Below are 11,326 nucleotides of genomic sequence, written 5' to 3' on the forward strand. Positions count from 1 at the left end.
CAGCAGATATAAGCAAAAGTTCCCTTTATATTTTCATTTAATCTCATTGCTGTCTAGGAAAAACAAATCAGATATTAATGAGATCTCCGTAGTGATTTTTCTTTTCTCTGGGTGTCTACCTCTTTCTTCAATCTGTTTCTAAATTTGGAGCTATGTCAAGCCTGAAGTAAATTATTGGATTCCCTACAATGCAGGACTGGACCAATGATTCAAGGAAAATAAGATATACATCAGACACTATGCAAAACTCTAAATCTGCATGCAGGTAATGACTCTAGCTGAGTCCTGTAGTATCCCAGCTGAGCTCATTCAGGATATCAAATGTATTGTGTGCATAATTTATGATGCAGTTTAAACCTTTATTGTCATTCAATTTGGTTTTCCATGGAGGCCAATGTTTTACACTTAAAAACTTAAACACTTAAACATGTAAACATCTGATTGATTGTTTGTTTTCTCAAACCTCTAGCCTCCCAGCTACTTTATGCCACTAAATCTATCCTGGCATCCATACTGCGGAGTTAGATTGCAAGCTAAATATCAGCAACATAAAATAAGAGTCACTCTGTATATGTAAAATCTAGATGGTAATCTAATTTCTATTAATGCAACTTCTATACAGTTACTATTACTGTCTACTTTTGTTACAAATCAACAATTATGTCAACAGTTATATTTATGATTTAATCTCATGGCAGTTTTATTTGAGAATTTAGACTGTTTAGCCATCTAAATTTTAAAAATAAGTCACCAACTTATATACAGTAATAGCCCTCTTCCTGCCATTAGATAGGCTTTATCTGTTAGGTCAATCTTGTTCACTTTGACACACACACACGCACACACACACACACACACACACACACACACACACACACACACACACACACACTTAAAAAGTGGGAGGCACATATACAAACTGTTGTAATTCCTACACCACTCACCTGATTTGGATGTAAATACCCTCAAATTAAAGCTGAAAGTCTGCAGTTAAAGCACATCTTGTTCGTTTCATTTCAAATCCATTGTGGTGGTGTATAGAGCCAAAAAGACTAGAATTGTGTCGATGTCCCAATATTTATGGACCTGACTGTATTTAGTAGACAAGTAATTGTACAATGTGATATTAATAATAATAGTCATACGTTTATTAATATATATGGACAAAACCATGATGACCCAAAATTGTATAAACGATTGATTAGTGTGTCCCAATGTGAGAACTGTATTATATGTGGGGATTTTAATTTAGCTCTTGAACCATTATTACATCGATCAGCGGATAAAGGATTTACTAAAAGTTCAGCCAGTGTACTGACACAGGGAATATTGGATAATGGATTAGTTGAAATTTGGAGGAAATTACAACCTATGGAAAAGGAATACACATTTTATTTGATGGTTCTTTAAACATATTCCAGAATTTATTCTCTTATTTGTATCTCTTTTTTATTTATTCTATGACTGTGAATATATGGTGGCCACTATCTCTGATCATTGTCCACTGCAGTTGCAGATAAATACTTAAAGTGTTTTAAGCCCTATTTATTAAATGATGTTTATTTTATTAAGCTATGCGAAAAGGGAATTGAGACCTTTTTAGAAAATAATAGGGGCACAGCTTCTAATAGAATAATTTGGAACTGTATTAAAGAGTCTTATAAGTGGAAACAAAATAAATTAGAACAAGAAATTCACAATTTGGAAAACATTTTTTTTTCATTAAATCTAACAATACAACTGAATTGAATAAATGAACATAAAAAGTAGAATATAATAATTTAACTAATCAACAGGCAGAAGTAGAAATGGCTCAAACAAAATATTACTATTATGAATTTGGTAAATAAACAGGTAAAATATTAAATTGGAAAATTAAAAAAAAAGGACAATGAATGATACATAGAATACAATCAAGATCAAGGATGGAGACATTGTGTATGATAACCAAATATTTAAAAGATACTAAGCAATTTTATACATCAAATAAGGATAAATCAACTTTAGTAGAGTTTTGACAGATTTACCACTCAGTAGTCTATTAGTCTATGCATTAGGTATTATGAATAAACAATTAACAATATATTTTTTAATGTTAGTTAATAGTGCATTAACTAATGTTAACTAATACAACTTTGGATTTTAAAAATGTATTACTATATGTTGAACTTAACATTAATTAAGATTAATAAATGGTTAATAATTATTGTTCATTGTTAGTTAATGTTAACTAATGTTGTTTACTAATGTTAACAAATGGAACCTTTTTGTAAAGTGTTACTGGATGGTTTTTATGATCATGAAATATTGTCAAAATTTAAATGGGATTTCGAAGGGTTCAAGGACATGGGTTTTAACTTAAGTAAATTAAAAAAGTTTTATAATCTTAATAACAAACCATTAATTGAAAAAACAAAGGCAGATTTTTCGTGATGGATACATCTTCCTGTATTTATAATAGGCAGAGTAAATATTGTCAAAATGACAGTAATACCTAAATGTATGTATTTATATCAATCGCTAAAATTAAATGTCCTACTATTATGTTTACAACACTAGATAGAATGTTATCTACATTTATTTGGGAATTAAAACAACCCAGAGTAAAACTGTCAATTTTGAAAAAGGAGGTACTGTATTTACCACATTTTAAATTGTACTATTTTGTGTCAAATTCGAAACATTTGGCACTTGGTTAATTAATTAACGAGACTTCCCCCCTCTTGGGTACATGTCGAACAACAAGTGATAAATATTCCGTTGAAGTCCATTTTGTATATAGAATCCCAACATGAAGTATGTAAACTGTCTAAAAACCTGATTATGCTCCACTCACATAGGTGTTGGAGAAATTGTAGTACAGTGTTTGGATTTGACAATTTCACAGTGTACAGACAGTATACCCCTTTATGGGATAAGAATACCATAAATCCCAATAGATAGTACTACACTGGCATGGTGAAACATGGGCATTCATACTGTGGGTAATTTATGTAATGAAAATAATATTTTAGATTTTGAAAGTTTAAAAAACAAATATAATATAGCGGATACATTTTTTTATATATTTGCAGGTTCGAAGCTGGGTATCTCAATCAGCTGATAACTTTCCAAATCTGACATGCACTCTGATGGAAAAAGAAATGGATTACAATTTAACTTAATACACTGCTCATATTACACTTCCTACAAAATGTCATTGTTTACATCAAATATATCTTCGTGATGTCCATCATGCAGTCTACTCAATGCAGAGATAATGCATATGTTTTGGGAGTGTAAAAAACTAGAAATATTCTGGAATGGTATATTTTCATTAATGTCAATAACTTCAAGTATTTAGTAGTAATGGATCCACGACTTGCTTTATTGGGGGATTTAAGTGTATTAGGTGCAGCTTATGTGGAAATTAAGAAAACTGTTTTGATGTTTACTACTGCTGCTAAGATGTGTATATTACGAAACTGGAAATCAGTAAAGGCACCAACAATAACACAATGGTGGAATTAACTATTATCATATAACCACCCAGAAAAAAATTAATGAAAAATGTATAATGTAAAGAGACAATCACATAAATTTGATAAAATATGGAATCAAATTTTAAGTACTGGGAATCTAATTGTGAGAATCTGAAAATTGATATGGATGGTTTAACATGTACTGAGTAACAACTTCAAGTTCAATTATTGGTAAATTATTTTACTATTATTTATAAACCCTTTTTTATTCTTCTTTTTGTCACTGATATTTACTCTGTATAATGTATCTGTAAGGTAAGGGAAGGGGTTTGTATTGTTTTATTATAGTGTTGCAATGAAATAAACAAGTTTACTATGGAAAATTTCAGTGAAATGTTGACTGAATGAAATAAGAAATGGCCACTAGAGACATGACATTTATTTCCTATTTACCCATTTCTAAGTCATGTGAAAACAAGGTGAACTTTGGTTGGTCAGTTTACATGTCAGTTCTTAGGCAGTTCTTGGCCAGAAAGAAACTGTAAAGTGGACCAGATGTAATGCCAATAAAAAGTCTGGCTCTGTGAGACAAAGGATTTTGAAACAGGCTATCCCATGAATTATTTGATTAGTTGTGTCTCATCTCCCCAGCATTCCCCAGCAATTGAATTGAGCACTAGATCAGGCTGTAGTGCAGCTGGTAAAATGAAAACTGAGTACATGGGGAAGTGGTCCGGGGCCTTGTGGATTGAGTTTTATAGACTATGGGATTTTGCTGGTCATTGTCTTGGTCATTGAAGGCAAATATGGAACCTCTGGCTTAACTGTATTGTCCACCTGTTCTGTAAAAATGTTAAGGCCCTTAAATAGATTGTTTAAACAAAGTGTCCTGCAAAGTAATTGCATATGGGTAGTTAAAAACATGATCACAATGGAAATAATAACTTTAGGCTACTTCTGAAAGTGAATGTAACCAAATTACTGACAAGATCAATCCCCGTCGGACATTTTTATATCAGTTCTGCTGTAAACACATTTCGCTGTTGTGCTACTGACAGCACATTGCATGAAGAGCTGCCAAAACTCCGTTCTGGTCCCTTAAGAGAAACCATGAAGTAATCGTGTTCATATAAACGATGGTGGGCGCAGTTTTGAATGTTGTATTTTTACTCTAAAATTACATTTTTAATCCACTGACTGTTAGGTTTAAGGTTGAGATCTGGAATAGGGGGTAGAGTTAATAACATATTAACAAATTCCTGCTGACTGTATTTCATGCTTTACAATTAAAATTTCTTTGTTTACTTTCAAACTTCAAGCATAATAATTAATAATGTACAAAATGAGCCAAATATTATTTAACTAGTTTGAGCATACACACAGGGTACAGATGGACGATATTTTGAGAACAAATTGTAATGCAAATGCATCAGAATAATGTCTGTGTAGCCGTTTGGTTTTATCTGGAGAAGAGAAATCAGCAGATAGGATCCAGTTGAGACAATCTTCTTTTTAACTAATGACTGTGATGGAGTGGGACTTTAAGTCTGATTAGGGAACAGTTGCAGTGAACAGAGACCAAAGAGAGACTTGACAGACATATGGTCTAAACAGAGACATTTGCACACACACTCACACATGGCTATGAGTGACAAAATGTCTCCTGTGTAGGCCATTATGATTTATAGGACAGCACTCGATATCAACCCCCTATGATCACACACACACACACACACACACACACACACACACACACACACACACACACACACACACACACACACACACAATCTCAGGACAATGTGACCTTGGGATACCATATCACAGCATATGGTGTGTGTGTGTGTGTGTGTGTGTGAGAGAGAGAGAGAGAGAGAGAGAGAGAGAGCGGGTGGGGTGTGAAAGAGAGAGAGCATTTCCCATATTGCAATCTATATAGAACCAGTAAGAGAGAGAGAGCGAGAGAGAGAGAGAGAGAGAGAGAGAGAGAGGGAGATGGGTCAACCGAGACCCACACACAGTGGGACAAGAGGGAAAGAAGAGGGAAGTGTAACAAGGCAGATATTGGTGAGACAGTGTTGTGGAAGAAACACAATAGATGGCTTTTATGGAGTCAATTTGACGACTACCAAGCAAAAGAACCAGAACAAAAGGACAAGAGAAGACCAGTGCAGCCTAAGGAACAATGTGCTTTCAGAGAAAGGTCTAATTTCATGGTTGTGCCCTTGATATGATCAGATTTCACCTGGTACTCATATTTGGGGCACCACATCGTGAATTGTCCTTTTGCTGAACAAATGTCTTAGAGGATGTGGACTTGGTGCTGGAATGGTCATATCACAGCTGTGCCAATGAAAAACACAGTGAAGGCAAGGATTCTCGACTCCCCTGGACTGCGCCAGCGAGGGGAGCATGATGTTGCAAAACTTAGCCAGAGGGAAAAGGGTACAGAGAGAGGTAAGGGAGGGGTGGAGGAGAATAGATGGAGGAGGAGATGTGTAGAGGACAGAAGAAGGAGGGAGACATAGTGAGATAGAGCGAGTAAGAAGCTTAACAGTGACCTGAGAATCTCTCTCTTGCACTCAAAGTACAATGCTGCAGGTCTTTAGACCTTAAGCATCCCGGGAACAACTACTAGGGTGCATTAGAGAAGGATGCAGCCCTTCCTACCTCTTGAAATTTCTCTCTTTCGCTCTCACTCTCCATATCTTTTTCGTCAACTTTCTGGTATGTGAACTGCACACAGTGACTCTGAGGCCTGAGAGAGGAAGAAAGGACTTGTGGGAAGGACAGGCTCATCGGTCTCCACACAATTCCTCTAAAAACGTTCAGTAGTATTCCATTTCAGCAGCTCATTTGAATTTAGGAGTGAAGACTTTTTGTGAGCTGGATGAGATGGGGGTAAGTAAACCAAGCATCTTATTTTACCTTACTGTCTTTGAATGTATGCATTTGTTTTTTTCAACACAAAACCACTGGTTCATGTTTGTGAACTGTTATTACAGTTGCAATTTATTTTATTATTTATTTTAGCTTTTTTAAATGTTAAAATGTGCAGTTGTTACTTTAAGGAGCTATTTCTACTTATCTGCTTAGCTATTCCTAATAAAAAAAAATACTTAATTTGGTGTGAACTAATGTAGTCAGGTTGATTCTGCCAGTTTAATTGATGTTGCATATACAGTATGAAGCATATTTGTTTAGGGTATGTGACTTATTTCCCCAGTGATTATTGTTGTCTTTCTTGAAAGGTTACATGCTTAGCTTTTTATAACTGCAAAGAGTTTCAAATGTATCAATAACCTAAGAAATTTTAACTCTTACAGAATGCCAACTTTAATCATATTCCTTAACTAAAGAATATATTCTAATTCGATGAGAGTATTAATAACATAAATATGCCCTTGGACATTGAAATGTAACATTGTCAAAGACTGTTTACCAGCAAGATCAATGTAAAAATATATTATTAGAAAAGAAAGAAAGAAAAAACTTTTCCTGGATTTTCTATTATCTTGAAGGTTAAGTTACAGTATGATGTGACAATGGAGCTTGTCGTGCAAGATATCAATGTCCAATGGTACTTTTACTGTTAATAATACAACCATCAAATAATAAGGGATGCGTTTGGAGTTCTGTGGTTCATACATTTCTAAGATACATTTTCTGTATACATATGGTATATACAGTAATACCATCTGTATTATTAAAAGTCTTTGACTTGTTAATTTTTTTTTTAAAGAATTTTGTATTGTTATTTTAAAAGATTAACTGGCGATACTTTTTATAGACTGTTGTATAGCAACTTGTAAAAACTCTCCTTTTGCAAGTGTTTACACACTGCTTCTTTTAAATTAGTTTCATAAAGTTATTTGGTATTATAATTGTTTGTAATTTGTTTGATTATCAAAAGCATATGTGACCAGCTCCATCATTTTGAGTCACTTTGACCCAGAAACACATTTTGAGTTTTATGCACTATAATAGATTTCTAACGATAAAATGATGTTGTTTCTACTCTAAACCATTGTCAGTATATTATAATGTAAACTTTAGCTGAAATGTAAGGGATAATGTACAGTCAGCCGGTTGTTATCGCAAAATAAATCCCGACAGGGTGATCGGGACCCTGACACGAAGTAGACGGGCCTTGTATCACCCTGAAGGGATTGATTTTGCAATAACAACCGTCTGACTAACCATTATCCCACTTATTACATGGCAACTGACCAAATTAATAATTTCAAAGCAAATCAATATTGTATGTCCATGCATTTATGTGATTGTGTAAAATAAAATACAGTAAATCGCTGAAAAGATGAAATCAATGTCTGGTTTGCATTGGCGTTCTGTTGGTGTTTATTCTGTGAAAGTGACAGACTGAGTCATCATTATTCAGCCTATTACAAGAATACATACCATATTAATTAACAAATGGACATGAAACATTGATTTGCTTTGAAATTATGTAATTATGTGAGAAGAATGAAAACACTTCAAGCTAAATTCCACCTCTGGTTTGCATGAGTTCTATTGGTGATTATTGTGTAAATAATGACCATCTGACTGCGCATTTCTTGGTAATTACAAGACTACTAACCAATAAATAATAAATCCACATGAAATATTGATTTGAGTTGAAATGATTCTATGAGCTTACTTGTTGAGATTGCACAGTTATCGAGAAGTAGGAAAGATTACTTGCAAATTCGCAAATTCGCAAAGCCCGGATGAGCGGTCTGACATGTGGATGTGCAGTTGCTACTCTGAGATATCAGAACTCTATAGATGGTGTGAATGACCAGTCAGAATCAAGTATTCCAGAGAGCTGAAGGATAAAATCATTTAAATGCTTTCCTTGTTACTTTAGTGCATTAAACTCAAAATTCAAAATGTGTCTCTGGGACCAAGTGACTCAAAATGATGGAGCAGGTCACATATAAATGATCTTTGCAAAGAGATAAAAGAAACGGCTTTAACCAAACAATGTGCTTCACTTTGTTAAGACTATAGATATTGACAACCTCCAATGGACTTTTTTTTTAAACTATTCAGATGTTCTATAACAGTCAAGTTTATTTCTGCAGATAAAACCGCACAGTATAAACACAATTGCATAAATGTCACTTCATTTCTTAGTCAGAAAGAAAACAAACATTTTAAGGAGACTGCACAGATCCAAGCATTGTTGCTCCACACAACTAAGTCCACTTTGCTTTAACTACTGTAGATATGTTAACAAGGAGGAAGCTGGAAAGAAAAACTCCTGAAACTATATTAACTGATTTTATTTTATGTCAAAAATTTTATTTAACATGTCTATATCAATCAGACTACATTACAACACACAAACAAATCTAATTTAAACTAATGTTAAAGGATGACTCCACTTTAAGGGTAAGTTATTTCAACATGAAAAACTTTAAGTCAGCAGGGGTTTTTTTGTTTTTGTTTTTTTTTAAGTTGACTCGGCAAATATTGTTTTACAGTGATGGGATGTACATTTGTGATCTGATTAAATTGGACTTTGCTTCACTAAGCATTTTCTGTTCCACAGTCATCTCACATAGTAGCATTTTTCAGCTGCACATTTATCTTTTGTACACCAGATGTTTAAATTAGCATCTATCTTGCTGACTCACTGTGGTGGTGACACCCTATCACCCCCACCACCCTCTTCAAACCAAACTGTTATTCAGCACAAATAAAAAAAGAAGGAAAAAAAACCCTTCAACATATTTATTTTGATTAGACTATTAGTTCTGAATTAACAGATGCACAACACGACTAAAAGTTATAATTTGATAGCAGCTTAAACTGTGGTTTATTTGCATTATTTCAAGAATTGATTGAGTCAGCAGGATGCTGTTATATGGCTAGTTTTGCCACTTTTATTAATTTCTATGCTGTACATTTGCATGCATGAGTCACCTTCACTTTTGCCTGTGCAGCGATTTTCACACTGCAGAGACGCTGCCCCCTCAACCCTCGCTGTCAGTTCCTCTCTATGTAACCTATTTAAAACACCTGGCCTGACTACCTGCTCTAAATTTCAATTGTTATGTGAAAATTTACTTTGGACTTTTAAAACTGAATAAAAAAAAAATCAGTATTTGCCCAATTGGCTCATTTGAACTAATTCATAACACCAATGAAAACTTGTTAAGAAATGTTACATTTTATTATTTGAGAATGCTATTAATGGTATATTAATGGTATATTAATGGTAACGGAGACAAAATGCTTTGTTTCTTCATCTTTATTGGAAAAAATCAATCCGTGATGCAGCTCATAGTTATGGTGCAGTGCAAGCATATGTGATGTTATAAAGTAGGCCAGGGTCAAACCTTCAGAGACACACTGAAACAGAGGCATGCATTATGAAGAACAGGCAAAAAATGGTCCCCAAACCATCTCAATCAGCCTTGCTGCCACTACTGAAACGTTTGTATGATCTTGATGTAACATAAATAAGCATTTGTATCAAAGAAAACACCAAGGCAGTACAATCAACAGTCTAATTTTCATGGTTACATCTTATTTGTGTAATCAGTAACACTTTAAAAAAAAAAAAATAGCTGGTGACTAGCGTTGCAAAATTGATTTTATGACCTATAGTATGACCCGATATCATCCCAATTATTACATATGTATACATGTAACCAAGTAACAAGGACATCATTGTCTAATTCCAATAGATGATATTCAGGGATTGAGAGCTATGTTGCAAATTAATGAAATGCAAATGAACGCAAATGAATCAACCACTGAACAGCAACCATTAAAGCGCCAAATATGAAAGTCATTGTGCCACAGTCTGAATTTCACTAGCTAGCTTAATATTAACTACTGGACAGAAAATCAAATTATGAGCTAAATGGGTTTACCGGTATGTTCTTTAGGATTGAATAGACTTCATAATGTGTGAGTGCACTTTCAGTCACACTATGCAAATATCTACACAAAAATGCAGTCCAACATGATACTAAATCTCGATGCTTGTGTAACAGAGTAACTGGATTTCATTTTAAATAAATTTATACTTGGATACATAGACACATTATTTGTCCTGATGGTCTTGCTCATACCAATGATTTGATTCGTCAGATAAGATTCATCAACTCTTAAAAGATGTTACTCAACATGTAATACAGTCCATAAATATACAACACATTTAAACAGTTTGAATAACAATCATAAAAAATATTAATAATAATAAACAAAGAATACAATTCATTTACAATAAATAAATAAATAAATAAAATACTATGATGGTACTGTGGTCCAGTGACATTATCAGGTGGTAACTATGATACTGAATGATTACTATATTCATGAACCATGGTATTTACATAGTACTCCAGGGCACTTCAAATAATGCAGTGGTATTTGTACTTTCTGGTAGATGTTTGTTAGTGTTACAACAAGTTGTCAGCATAAATCATCAAGATACAGTAAAATACAATATGAAAGGAATAAAGAGTAGCCTATGTATGTCACTGTAGCCACAGGCTTGGGTCATATACTACATAAATGTAGTGTTATAAGAGATGACCATACATGGTGAAGTAAAACAAGATCTAGAATCGTTGATAACAAAATTAAGGATGATACAAACTATGTTATAGTTTGCAGCCAAGACATTCTGTACTGTATGTGTGTGTATATATATATATATATATATATATATATATATATATATATATATATATATATATATATATATACATAACAAATGTATTTGTATTTATAACTACTTTATAAATATTCACTTTATAAATGTTTATTGTTAGTCATGAACTAACAATAAACAATACTTTTACAGCATTAATTAATCATGGCTGGGTTTCCCTAAGCACTAAGTT

The sequence above is a fragment of the Xyrauchen texanus genome, chromosome 38 (genome assembly GCF_025860055.1).
Source record: "Xyrauchen texanus isolate HMW12.3.18 chromosome 38, RBS_HiC_50CHRs, whole genome shotgun sequence".
In the NCBI taxonomy this organism is placed as follows: Eukaryota; Metazoa; Chordata; class Actinopteri; order Cypriniformes; family Catostomidae; genus Xyrauchen; species Xyrauchen texanus.